General features: G+C 47.5%; 1 long non-coding RNA gene across 1 annotated transcript; it reads right to left on the bottom strand.

Moving 5' to 3' along the window:
* Window positions 1-4,081: 4,081 nt before the first annotated feature.
* LOC308179183 lies at window positions 4,082-12,266 on the bottom strand. The gene is made up of 3 exons (XR_013940208.1): window positions 12,243-12,266; window positions 8,896-8,996; window positions 4,082-5,316 (listed from the first exon to the last, which is right to left on the bottom strand). It is a non-coding gene; the product is annotated as an uncharacterized lncRNA (long non-coding RNA).
* Between the last annotated feature and the right edge of the window lie 207 nt (window positions 12,267-12,473).

Here is a 12,473-nt window from a genome sequence, read left to right as displayed (position 1 = left end):
GCCAGAGCCTACATCTTACGTTTACGCTTATTCCTTGTGCTTTTGCTGTTTCAGCACTGCAGGATGGTTTATTCCAAGGCTTTGTTCACTCCAGACATTTCATAGCTCCTTTCTTTTGAATGCACTCGAGAATTAGAACCCAGGTAGTAAGTATATCCTTCCCCTGAGTCACAGTAAGAGGGTTTTTACCTCCACAACCAGCCTACTGGCTAAGTCCTCACAGCAACAGCAACAAAGGCTATCCAGTCTGCAGTAGTTCTTCCCAAATGCAAGCACTCCATTGCTTCACCATCACTATGACATGAGTCACATTCCCCCCCACTCATTCTGTAGTGGAAAAAGACATTTAAATGTCCCTGAGATTTCTCTGTCTTTTGTTATTTTACAGCTGAGCACAGGATCAAGCAGCTCGGTTCCCACTCCGCTTTGGGTGGTGTGGTTAAGGCAGAACTGCTCAGTGGTCGCGCTAGTGCCTTCCGCTGACTGCAACCGACTTTGAATACACCCTTCAAGGGGGAGCAGAGAGAAGCGTGGATCTAAAGACCTTGCTTAGCTTGATACCGATCTTTGAGGTCATTGTGCTTTGGCATACACCCATTCTCTAGATCCTCCCACCCATGTCCTCTTTATCTTCACTGGGGATGATAGCAAAGTGTGGGCACAGCAGGGCTTTAAGATTCAGTGTGATCATTGCAATAGCAATTAGCAAAGAGCTGTGCTCTACTGAACTCACCTGAAGCCTCAATGGACTGAGGCAGCACAGCACATGCCCTGCAAATCCCATCCCTGCTCCAGGCTGCACAAAGTCCCGTGGGATCAGGGTTCCCAGCTTAGCAGTGCTGACGGCCAGACAAAGGCAGAGGCAGGCAGCCCTCCTCTCTCACCCTGATTCATGTCCCCCCCCGCCTCCCACCTGCGAGGCTTTTGCTCTCAGAGCTTAGTGCATTCAGCTGTCCTCCACCTCCATCATTGCTTTGATAACTGATAGCAGGGAAGGTATTACTTAAAGAATCTGTGTGACTGTTAGCAAAATAAACAGGAGATGAAAGATAAGGCAGTCTCCTTGGTGCGTAATTACCTTAAATGAAGGTCTGTTTGCTAATACTGTTGTTTTGATGTGCTAAATAGCTCGGTCTTAACGCCCCAGTAGATACTAAACCTAACGTAATTCCCAATGATGTCACGCCAAGATTCCAGAGACTGTCGGAGGCAAGAGGGGGGACTATCTGCAGAGCAGTTGTGTGCAGGGAGTGCTCCCCAGGCAGCAGGCTCGGCTTCACAGACAGCTCTGCTGTCAGCACAGATTTGCAAAACCCCGTGAAGTGATGCTTCCAGGCAGGCTCCCTCAAAGTCACCTACTCCCTCACCACCAGCCTGATCCTGGGGAGATGCTCTCAGGTGTGCAGCAAGGAGAGCTCCCTGCATTCACACCCCGGTGCTCTGCATGGCAGTGCTTCCTCCCCACTTCTGCTTGTGAGAGGGGTGACTTCATTTGCTCTGGAGCTGGGCTGAAAAAAGCTGCAGCCAGCCTGTAGGCAGCTGGGATACCTGTGTGTATACATAATCTGAGCTGTGTGTGATTGCAGGGCTCCTCTCTTTTATTTAATTGTCTGCCTGGAAGCATCTCCTGACCTAATTATGCCTGCAGTTGTGTCACTTAACTTGTCCCGCGTGCCGAGTGGCATAGCATGAGCAGGGAGCTCTGTGCAGACACTCTCACGGAGCTGAGCTAATAGAGCCTGACAGGGGGTATTGGGTTTTTTAAGACTAAGAAGTCTCCTGGGGTGTTACTAATCCCCTAGAGGTGCCATTAGCTCATGATAACCACACCTTTGAAATTGTTTTATTGCTTTAATAATGTGGTGGTGATGGAAAATGGGGAACATGCCACATTTATTATTTATGCTGGTAAAAGATGAAAGTTAGCAATTAGAAGCTTTAAACCACAGGTTCAGCAGAACTGCATGACTTGCATTTATTCATTTTCAGACTATCCACCCCAGCACTGGAATGTCCTTACTGTCCAGGTTTGTTAAGCTGGGCCGCCTACATAAAACACTGTAAAGTGGCAGGCCAGCACAATTAACACTGCAAGATAGATACGCATCTGAACTGCAGGGATGGGTGGAGATTTCCTGGTGGGGAGCTGTTGGAAGTGGAACTGTGCTTTATGATATCTGAACTAATCTTGTGCTATGATAATTCTGTCTTGCTTAAGAGCTTGCAGCCTCTCTGTGCGGCGCAGTCATGCTGTGGCAGCTGCTGTGTGCATCTGATCCAAGCTCGCTGCTTCCCCACACACTTAATTGGTAAAATTGCCTCCTATTGTTTATAACAAAGCATGGAAAGAGTGAGCAGGATGTCGGTCCCCAGGACTGTAGCAGCAGTGACCTGCCGCCATGCGGATGGGAATCACGCTCTGTCAGCTCAAGGCAAGGTGGCGAGGATGCATGTTGTACCATATGCATTGTGACATCTACATCTGGAGGGAGCAGCTCTACCGAAGTAAAAGCAGCCCCTGCAGCTCATGGTAGAGTGCAACCTTGAGCTTTTCAAAGCCGCAGCACCATACTTCCAAAGTGGAGTGTTATCCTGAGTGCCTAGAGAAGGGGATTGTGGCACCACAGTGAAACTGAAGGAGACGAGAGGAAAGTTGGGCTTGTTGTTAAAGAAACTTGCCAAGACAGCATATGGCCCTGCTTCAAGCTGTAATGGAAGCTATTTCACTAATCTGACTTGCAGCCCACTTTCTCATTCTGTGTGATCCGTCAGTGAGGTTGCAAGCTTGTTTGATCGCTTCACCTTAGGATCAAATAAGCAGAGGGCTGGCTGGGTTTTTTATCTGTAGTTGGCAGAAAATAGAGGAGAGAGAGAGCAAATGAATGAATTTTTATTAAATATAGCGAGATTAATGCACCCAGATTTAACTGGAATTGCACAAGCAGGCAAGAGGTGTCAAGATCTGCTTTCAAGCATAGATTATGTGGGTGTCCTATGTACTGCATTTCGAACATCTGTGGTGTGACTGTCTCAGCCTTGTACTTTGGTCCTTGCTGTGAACTTTCGTGTTGGTTACCGGTACTGCACATCCTTATTTCTTTCACATTCTGCCCTTTGCCTCATTGCACTACCGCCATGGAAAGGCTGCCTGTGGCCAGAAATGCCACAGGGAGCTCCTCCATGACTTGGTTTCCCTTCAACTCCAACCTACTCAACATTACCAGTGTCATACCGCCTTTCCATGCCCTTAACACAGCCTGGAAAGAAACCCACTCCCTGAAGCAAACCCTGAAGAAAATTTAGGCCAACTGCAGGACATATCCAGAGCCTGATGCTTTTGTGGGCGTGCTCCAAAACTGGAGCACAGTGGCTGGCTGTGCAGGACAAAGCAGGATCCTGAGGTCATTAGCATGTTCCTAAGCAGCATGGGCATGCCTGGGTCAGTGTGTTGTTAATTGGGATCCACTTAATTCTTCCAGAAGGCTGATTCAGTGGCTTAGCACAGGAGGATTACATTAACATCAGTCACTGGCATTCTTGTTACACAGGCAAGGAGAAACCACCCGTGCCACCCGGGTTCACAGGCCGCATCCCATGCCTGACAAGCTCTCCCCTCACTGGACACAAAGGGTTTGCTTTGTGTGTGTCGAAGTGAAGGCCTTGGGACTGCAGAAATTCCAGTGAGTCCAAACAGGAATCTGCCAGGAAGCTGCCGAGTGCTTGAACCTGGTATAGTCAGAGCAGCAAGTGTGGGCTGCTACCTCCTAGAGAAGGCAATCAGCTTTAAGCCCCCTCATTACCTTCTCAGACGAACATCGCCCTTTGACAGAGCTCCACGCCCTGGTTCAGGTTATTCCTATGAGGCTGGAGCTCGGCCATGGCTACAGGCATAACTGAGCCCTGAGAAGGGCCGCCAGGCTTTTCTGCAGCCACATAGAGGCTGGGGCGGCCTGTGAGCTGCTGCCAGCCTTGGCCATGCTTGGGCCTGTCCCCAGCAGCACCCAGGAGCCCGCCTCGCCCAGAGGAGCGTGCTGTGCGAGGAAAAATGCTTCTGGCTCTTCTCATGTGTATTTGGGGCAGAAAGGAGGTGTAGTTTAGATTAGAGCACGGCGGCTTTATCAGTGTTTATCAGTGTAGGAGTTCTGCTCCGTGTAGCATAACAGCCTCAAGTCCTTTTAAACCCTGACATCAATATGTGGTGATAAGATAACACTGGTTATCCTGTACCGGTTGCTCTAGATAAGATAAACCCTTTTATGCTTTAAAACAGGACTCAAAGTTTCTGCTATGTTTTCTTTTCCTTTTAATTTAGCAAACTCCAGAAACATTTTATTTCTAAGGGAGTGGTATTTATAAGAGCAGATAAAAATAGTACATATCATAAATAAGACTTTGCAAACTTGCCCAAGGAACATTAAACATTTTCTTCCAAAGACCAAATAGAAATGATCTAGTAGGAGGTAGATTTCAATATCTTAAAAAAATCATTGGCTTAATTAAAAGCTAAAACTATTCCAAGTAAATGTCGTGCCTACATTTATTTTGTCAGAAAAGTGAAATACACGCTGGTATTTCAGCAGCTGCGCATGTTAGTTTTAAGGTGGTTACTTTAATTAATATAAAATAACTTCTGAAGAAGTGTTGTTTGGGAGTGCAGCATGGGGGACTTCCATTTTGCATTTAAAGCTCGACTGAATCTCTCTGTACAAGCCAGGAAATCCATAAATCTACAGCACTTACTCTTCAAGTAGAGAATATATCTTCTGAGAATTTAGAGACACATTCATTCATTAGCGAGTTAAAATTAATAACTAGGTCCTTTATGAAATTTAGCACTTTAGTCTTGTTTGTCCCAAACGATTTTAACAATGGAGTAACAGACTCTTCACATTTTCCATATAATTAAAATTAATTGAAACGATGTGCATTAGTTGTAATTAAGCTATGCAGCAAAGAGTGGTTGTATCTAATTGCTATGATTATATAGGCTACAAACAAGCTCAAGTAACGGAGTGGAGTTATTGTGACACGAGGACTGAGCTGCCTGCTGCCTTCCTGCAGGGGGAACAGGAGGGCCCAGGATGGGGCAGGGATGCTTTGGCAGCTGACTTGGCTTGGCTGTCTCTCTCTTTAAGGGGTTCAGGCTTGTGCCCCAAAACTTGAGTGCTGAAGGCTCCTGCAGCACTCTGTGCTTAAGGACGTGAGCCCTCAGTGCTAGTCGGGGAGAAACTGAGGCAGGACTGCAGCTCTGTGAAGCACCGAAGCCTTGGGCACAGGGTGTGGTACAGCCTGTAAAACGCTGAATTGACTGCAAATCTAGAAAAAGCTGCAAAGTTAGCTTCATGCTCACCAGCACATCCCAGCTCCACCAGGCAGCCCTCGCCCCAAAGCCAGGCGTGTTGCAGGAGCCGTGCAGCAGGTCACCCTGTGGCGGTGGCAGCAAGCTCCTGCTCTTGGTGCTGATGGTCCCAGATGCTGCCCTGTCCCCGCAGGAACATCCTGTGGCTGCAGAGCTCCTCCAGGCCGCTCTGTCTAGCCATTTTGCACGGAAACTGCCCCCAGCCAGGCCACAAAAGGACCAGGAAACAAGCAACAAAGCCCCCCGCTGCTCCATTAGCTCTCCTTTGAAGTAATCAGGAATAACAGGCCTAAATGCCTGAATCACAAATTTGCGGTCATTACGTAGGGTCACTACAGGGTCAGGCTGAGGTTGCCTTGGATGCCATACCCATGCAGTCACTTTTTTTTGGAGCTCTGCTACGGTTTTTCTGGGTTGTGCCTTGAAAGTGCAGCTCTAATTGTGGATTTCCTACATTTATAATGCATGGTTTGGGGAATAACAAGTCCCTTATATTATTTTTTTAGTTTTTGCTTTTCACTACCTTGTGAACATTGAGCTTCATTTCATGGAAGCCCAGGGGAGGGTTGTTTGTAGGCTTTTTGGTGTGGGAATGAAAACAAAGATTTGAACTGATGCTGCTGTAATCTGCCCTCTCGCTGCCTGCAGCTGGCATGCGCGCACCAGGACCGGGACACCCAGGGCTGTGTTGTCTCTTTTAGGATGTTAGAAAAATGAACATTTCAGCAACAGTTCAACCTTTGGGTGTAGGAGGGATACGGCTTAGCCTTGCCAGCTGCTCACTTGCCCACATCACAGATAAAGCAAAACAGCCCCACTAAAGCATTTGCATGGTTCATGAGCAGCAGGGCAGATGTAAAAGTCTGTGCTCAATACACAGCAGGCAAAGAATTATAAGCCGCCCAAATTTCTCTTCTTAGAGTGCACTGGGAATGATTGACAGGGCTCCCAAGCAAAGCCTCCTGGAATTTATAGCACCTGGAAATCTTCCTGTTCATTAACAGGGGACTGTGCTTTGGGCAAGTGACTTTTGAAGCAACTCTCCCACCCTGCAGCCATCCCTAACTTGGGGAGGCTCTCCTCTGAGGAAGCTCCTGTTATTCCTGTGCTCCAAACAGTCCAAATGGGGAGGTAACCTCTGGGCACCCACCTTGGGGAAAGCCTCTTGATGTGCCTCAGTCTGACCCCTCCACAAAATCCCAGGAACCTACTTCTTACAGTAATGGTCTGTAGCCCGGTGTTTTGGGATCAGATTCATCCGTGAGGGACTTTGCTGTCTGCCTACAAGCTCAATAATAGTATTGCAAGAAAATATTTTTCTTTACACGTAAGTATAAATTAGTGACCCTCTTCTACACAAGCATGTCAAGCTGGCTGACCTCCTTCTGATCATTTCTTTGAAGATTCATGTACCAAGAAGTTTAGGGTATAGATTTAGACAGCCTAAGATAACCACAGGGCCCATGTGTGCTAGCACTAATGGACCTGCACTAATATTATTACAGTGGCAAAGCAGGGACTTTAAAAACCACTCAGGATGGACAGACCATGACATTGGTTGGGATGCAGGGAAGTGAAAGAAACCATTAACATGTTGTAATATTAGTCACGAGCCTGGGGACCTGCTATAGCAAATAAAATACCCACATAATTTAGTCAAGGGAATTCAGCCAAAAAAATATTAGAAGTTTCATTTTTTCAATGTAATAACTTTTTACTCCATTTAATCTCCAGTTTAACCACCTGAACAGATAATAAAGTACTGTTAGAGCAGGAATAATAAGACTTGAAGGAAAGGAGAGAAATAATACTCAGGAACACAAAGCCATGTTCACGAGCAACTCATCCAAGATACCAGAGAAAACAGGAGTCAAGTTAATCACGACAAAAGCAGGCCTTCCCACCCCATCACAGCAAGGACCCTGCCACGTATTTCCAACTGGCAGCGACAAAGCCCAGCACCAGATCTGGGGACACAAGATCCCATCAACAATCCCTTGGCTTGCAGGATCAGTAACCTCTGGTCTCCAGCTACTGCTGCTGGTGAGTTCAAGTTGTGAAGACTGAGCAAAGAGACACTTGGCTGTGACAAATGTGCAGCTCTTGCCATTGTTCAAATTTAAAAAGAAAGCTTCACTATGGGATTTGATCTTGTGTCTCTGAAGCCAAGAATGGGAAATGGGGTCAGACTTTGACATCCCATTCATTCTGTTTAATAGTTAGTATTTTAACTGTAGGACTGTAAAGGACAGTACATATGTGTCCTTTTTGGTAATATATTGGAGTGAATAAGGGAAATAAGTAACTGAGGCTTATTTATTTAAAGTCACCTTATGTCTTTGCTATGCATTTTCAGAAATTTAGAGAAATAAAATTGTTAGAACTCAGAGCTAAAAAAAATAGGTTCGGATGTATATGGTAGTGTGCATCTCATCATCACCTTGCTTGGGTGGTAGGACACCAGCTGGAGCCACTCTCTGGGAACAGAATTTCCTTTCTTTGCTTCTATGACATGGTGCAAGTGCCCAGCCACTGGGGTTGCATCCCTGCCCTCTGCCCAAAATAAAGCTGTGTTAAAAGGAAAGGCAGCTGGCACATGAGGGGTAAATGGAGCTATGTGCCTCTGATGAACACGGGTCCACAACACGCGTGGATTCATGTGTAATGGTATAAATAAGGTCAGCCTTCAGCCATTTCTTGAAGAGAAATGAAGGAAAATATGGTATCCAAGAATCCAGGAGGGATTTGGGTTGGCTGAACAGGAGAAGGCTACTGGAGCCTGACCAGCCAGGGGAGTTCAGCACCAGGCTGCTGGGGTGGGAGTGGGCAGGGGCTCTCAGGAGCCCAGCAGCCATCTGGCAGCAACTTAAATCAGGAGAAAGTCTTTAGATGTGAGAAAATTTGGATCCATTAATTACCTACCTTTCAGATGATCCTATTTTGTAATCTTTTAGTATTTCATAGCTTTTTTTTTCCTCCAGACCATTCTTGTTTAATGCTCTTTAGAGGCTTTATTACGTTCTTTCCCACTGAAAAATTTCACCTGAACTGTATATATCTTTAAAACATGTGGTAAGTTCAGATAGTTGGATCTTTGGTATTTAGGCTTCCTACAAACAGACATTTCCTACCTTTCTCATGATACTCCCTCATCCTCCCCAAAACATCAATACATCCTCAAAGTAATCTGGAAGCCACAGCAACTGCTCCTGGCAGGAAGCTGCTGAGCCATTCTCCAGAAGCCTGACCTGCGTTATTTGGAACAGATGCTCTTTTAGCTTTGTAACATTCAGCCAAAAACAATGGCAGTAAGTAAAAGCTGTAGGTCAAACTAAGGCTAAGCTCTATGAGAATTATATGAAAATATTTTCGCTCCACGCACCCGTGACACCATCAGCCCACAAGAAGATGACAGATGACATTATGCCCAAGCAGGGGAAGTTACTGCAGCCAACACCTGGCTGTGCAAAGCCTTCTGGCTTCCCTGTGACCAAGAGCAGCCACCAGGGTAGGAAACAAAGCATCGGCCAGCTCACCTGCAGGGCTGGCAGCGCTCAGGAGCGTGTGTGGCTTCAGAGATGCAGGTCTTGTCCTCACACATCCCAGTGCTGCACAGGGGCAGGGCAGGGGACGAGGGCTGCCAAGGAGAACAAAGCTTTCAGCTGTCAGAACCAGGAGCTCAAGCGTTGGTCTCCCCAGCTGGACAAAGGGTCCGTGGGGCTCATGCTGCCTCTTCCCCCTGCTAGGCATGCTTGGTTTAACAGAGCTCAAAAAACGGGCAAGTCTCAGGAAATAAATGTTTTCAGTCTCTCTTTTTTATTGCCTGTAAAATAGCAGGAGGCTTTCAAAGCAACAGCAAATCCTGTTAAAAAAAGTAGAGAAAATTAAAGAAATGTTTCTTGTCTCAGATCCAACCCTTTTCACCTCAACTTTCCATCATGGTACATAAAACTTGTGTGTATTTTGGCACTGCAGAGAAATAGCTTTTCCCCCTTCTCTTCCTTGCACAACCCAGGAGCTCTGAGTGAGCTTTAAAAGTTTTGCACAAACACAGAATGGCCAAATAATAGAGCAAGAAAACAGCATTAAACTTTGTAGACAATCAACTTTATTCTGTGCACAGCAGCTAGTTTCTCCCACTCTCAGCAGAAATAAAAATTTACAAGTGTTCTGGGAAAGCACTGAAAACCAAACACGTCCAGACAAAGTCTAGTGTGAACCACTTGGAAATAGATCTGTGCATCACCTTCTGAAAGGCTCATTCCAGCCATGCTGGCATAGCCAAAAAGCAAACACACCCTGAGAGATGAGGGCAGGATTTGAGGGCTGAGATCAATACCAGTCACACATACACCCAAGACAGCCAGTTCTCTGCTCTTCAAATCTTCTCATCAAGGGCCCTTTCTGCATCACTGCCACAGAGGAAGGATGTCTTCTTACTTGGGAGCTTGGAACCCGCCTGCACCAGGAGGAAAAACCCAGCTACTAGAGAGGAGGGATCAAAGACACAAGGATCAGATGCATTTGCAGGCACCAGCCCTTTCCACAGGGAGCATATTAGGTTTGCTGTACACCCTCATTGCACTGACTGTCACCTTCCAAGCGTAGCAAATAACATTTTCATAAAGCACTGCTTTTAATCAAGCACAATCTTCGCATCCCCAAAGGAGCTATCTGGAGCCTATCCCTTCTCTCTGCTGCTCTTCTTTGCCCCGTTTTAGCTCCAACCCCACCCCTGAGGCCCTTGCCTGCAGCAAGGAGGGCTCCGCTGGGGTCCCTTTGGAGCTCGTTAACACAGGTCCATCCACTGGGCCATCAGGCTGAGCACGAGATGCATGGCACCCACGCTCCCCTGGGACCTGGTGTGCAGGGCTCGGCTGCTGCACGGCAATGCACTAATAACCACGGAGCCCACGCGAAAGCAGAGCATGGCACCTGAGCATACAGCCCCTGCAGTGTGATCCAGCAAGCCCCGTGCTTGAGCAGTGCATTAGAAACACTAATTATACTTCAGAGTCCGCAAATATAGAGGGTTATTTGTGTACCCAGTCACTTCTGCAGCTGGGTTCAGGGACTGAGGAGTCTGTATTGAAACCACCTAAAATACATTTCCAAATATCAATGTAAAGGAATAATCTCATTTCTGCAGCATTGCAGACATGTCCCTTTCCAAGCACCAAGTGTACGGATCCATGCAAGTGACTCCTGACTGGTGAGAAGGCAGCGTCCTGACTGGTGAGCAGGCAGCGTGGGCAAGAGCGAGACCAACTCCTTGGAGCTCAGTGAGGGTTTCCTACACAGCAGAGGCTTCCTATTCAGCACATCACAGAGAAAAGCCTGCCAAATATGTTCATTACTTATGACAATGCAAATGTTCATGGCAAGGGGCTGAACTCCTCTTCCACACAGCTCACAGTTAGTAAGTGCTCCTGTGTAGGAGGACAGAGCTGCCATCAGCTTTACAGAGGGTAGGACTCACATCTGTTTGCTCCATGCTCAGTGAGAAAGATCAGACAAGGAGCACCAATACAAGCATGCTTTGCCACATGCTCAGCGCTGCTGTTAGATTTACCTGTCCCCATGGCTGGCTCTGGGCAGGACCCATCACATCTGGATCTCAGAGCACGGGGACTCATCATGGCCTCTCCCAGGCTGTGCTGATGAGAAGAATCACTCCTCACTGATGAGAAGCCCTGCATTTTCTTGTCTAGGAGAACACAGCTCTGTTCCTTCCCCCATTTAATAATGCACAATTTATCAGGCTAAATTGGTGAGCCTGGTAGCAAGTGATTCAAATCAACTTCAGCAGCTATAAGCAATCATATATACTCGAAGAAACCCTCTTATACTACTTTCAGCAAAACCTGAGGAAAGCTGGCTATGAATGCGCTACTGTAACCTATTAATGCTTGAGAAAGCCCATTTAAATGTATCTCTAATGGTTGATTGAGACTTCTGTAATGGAAGTCCATAAGGAACCAGCTCCTTCCTTCAGGCTGGGCAGGCCCAGTGCCTCCCTGCCTTGCTTGCTCGCTACCTGTGGTTAAGAAAAGCCAAGGACGGAGGGACAGCTGTGCTGTAGGGAGACAGGAGGGAAGCCTCTGGGTTTTTAACCAGTTGATGCTCTCACACAGCCTAACAAACAGGATTATGAAGCATGTCTCCTGCAGGAAGAGGCTCCCTGGCCTGCAGTGACTACCACACAGAGAGCTGTCCTATACCTTCCTCCTACACAAAGCTCAGAGGTGCTTCAAAACACAGGTAACAAAGCCTCAAGTCTCATGCAGCTTTGCTAGGCCGCACCCTTGTTCCCACAGGAGGCCTGCTGGGCCACATGGGCAGCTCAGCTAATGGAGCCCTCCCCCCTCTTTTGTCACAGGCTCAGAGGGTGGCACCAAACTGCTGAAGGTGCTCCAGAAGTCCTGGTGATGAGCAGAAATGCCTCTGGCACCTGGGTACTGCAATAGCAAGGAGAACACTTAGGCCTCAGCGACCTGCCCACATCTCACCTTGGAGCTGCAACTACTCCCCAAGCTGAATTACACTGCTCCCACACAGTGGAACACACCAAATGTTTCCTTAGCTCAAAGAAAACCTTGTTAAGAAAACAACTTCATTTCACTGCATGGAAAAACATATCAACTCATGGGACTACCCAAGGCATGTTCAACATTGGGTCAGGGGAACTTTCCAGCGGAGCTCTCCCTAGGTAGCCAAAAGAAGTTAACCTTCTCTGCAGTGCAAACAAAAACATTTCTGTGCCTCAGCACAGCCCGCATTAATTCAATGTTTCAAGCCTGCCCAAAACCAGAGAGACTGTGTAGGCTGAAGGAAAGGCAGGAGAGAAAGGGCAGTCCCAGCTGCACAACTCACCCCTACTTACATGTTGTTCCTGCCCTTGGGCATGTCCATGCAGTAGCAGAAGAAGAGGCAATGCTCCCTTCCCTCCCCTATAAGCCCACCTGATGCCTCCCAGGTGCCTCTGTTTGGGGCAGATTGGCCCTTGCCAGCAGCTGGGGGCTTTGCCAGACACTATGCATCCCTTGCAGCTGGTGGCACCACCCCACGAGGCAAGTGTCCTCCCCGGCCTAGCCTCCCTGCGGCCTCCCCAAGC

This window comes from Anser brachyrhynchus, assembly GCF_964034855.1.
Source record: "Anser brachyrhynchus genome assembly, chromosome: 17".
In the NCBI taxonomy this organism is placed as follows: domain Eukaryota; kingdom Metazoa; phylum Chordata; class Aves; order Anseriformes; family Anatidae; genus Anser; species Anser brachyrhynchus.
This window is presented reverse-complemented; position numbering and strand designations above follow the sequence as displayed.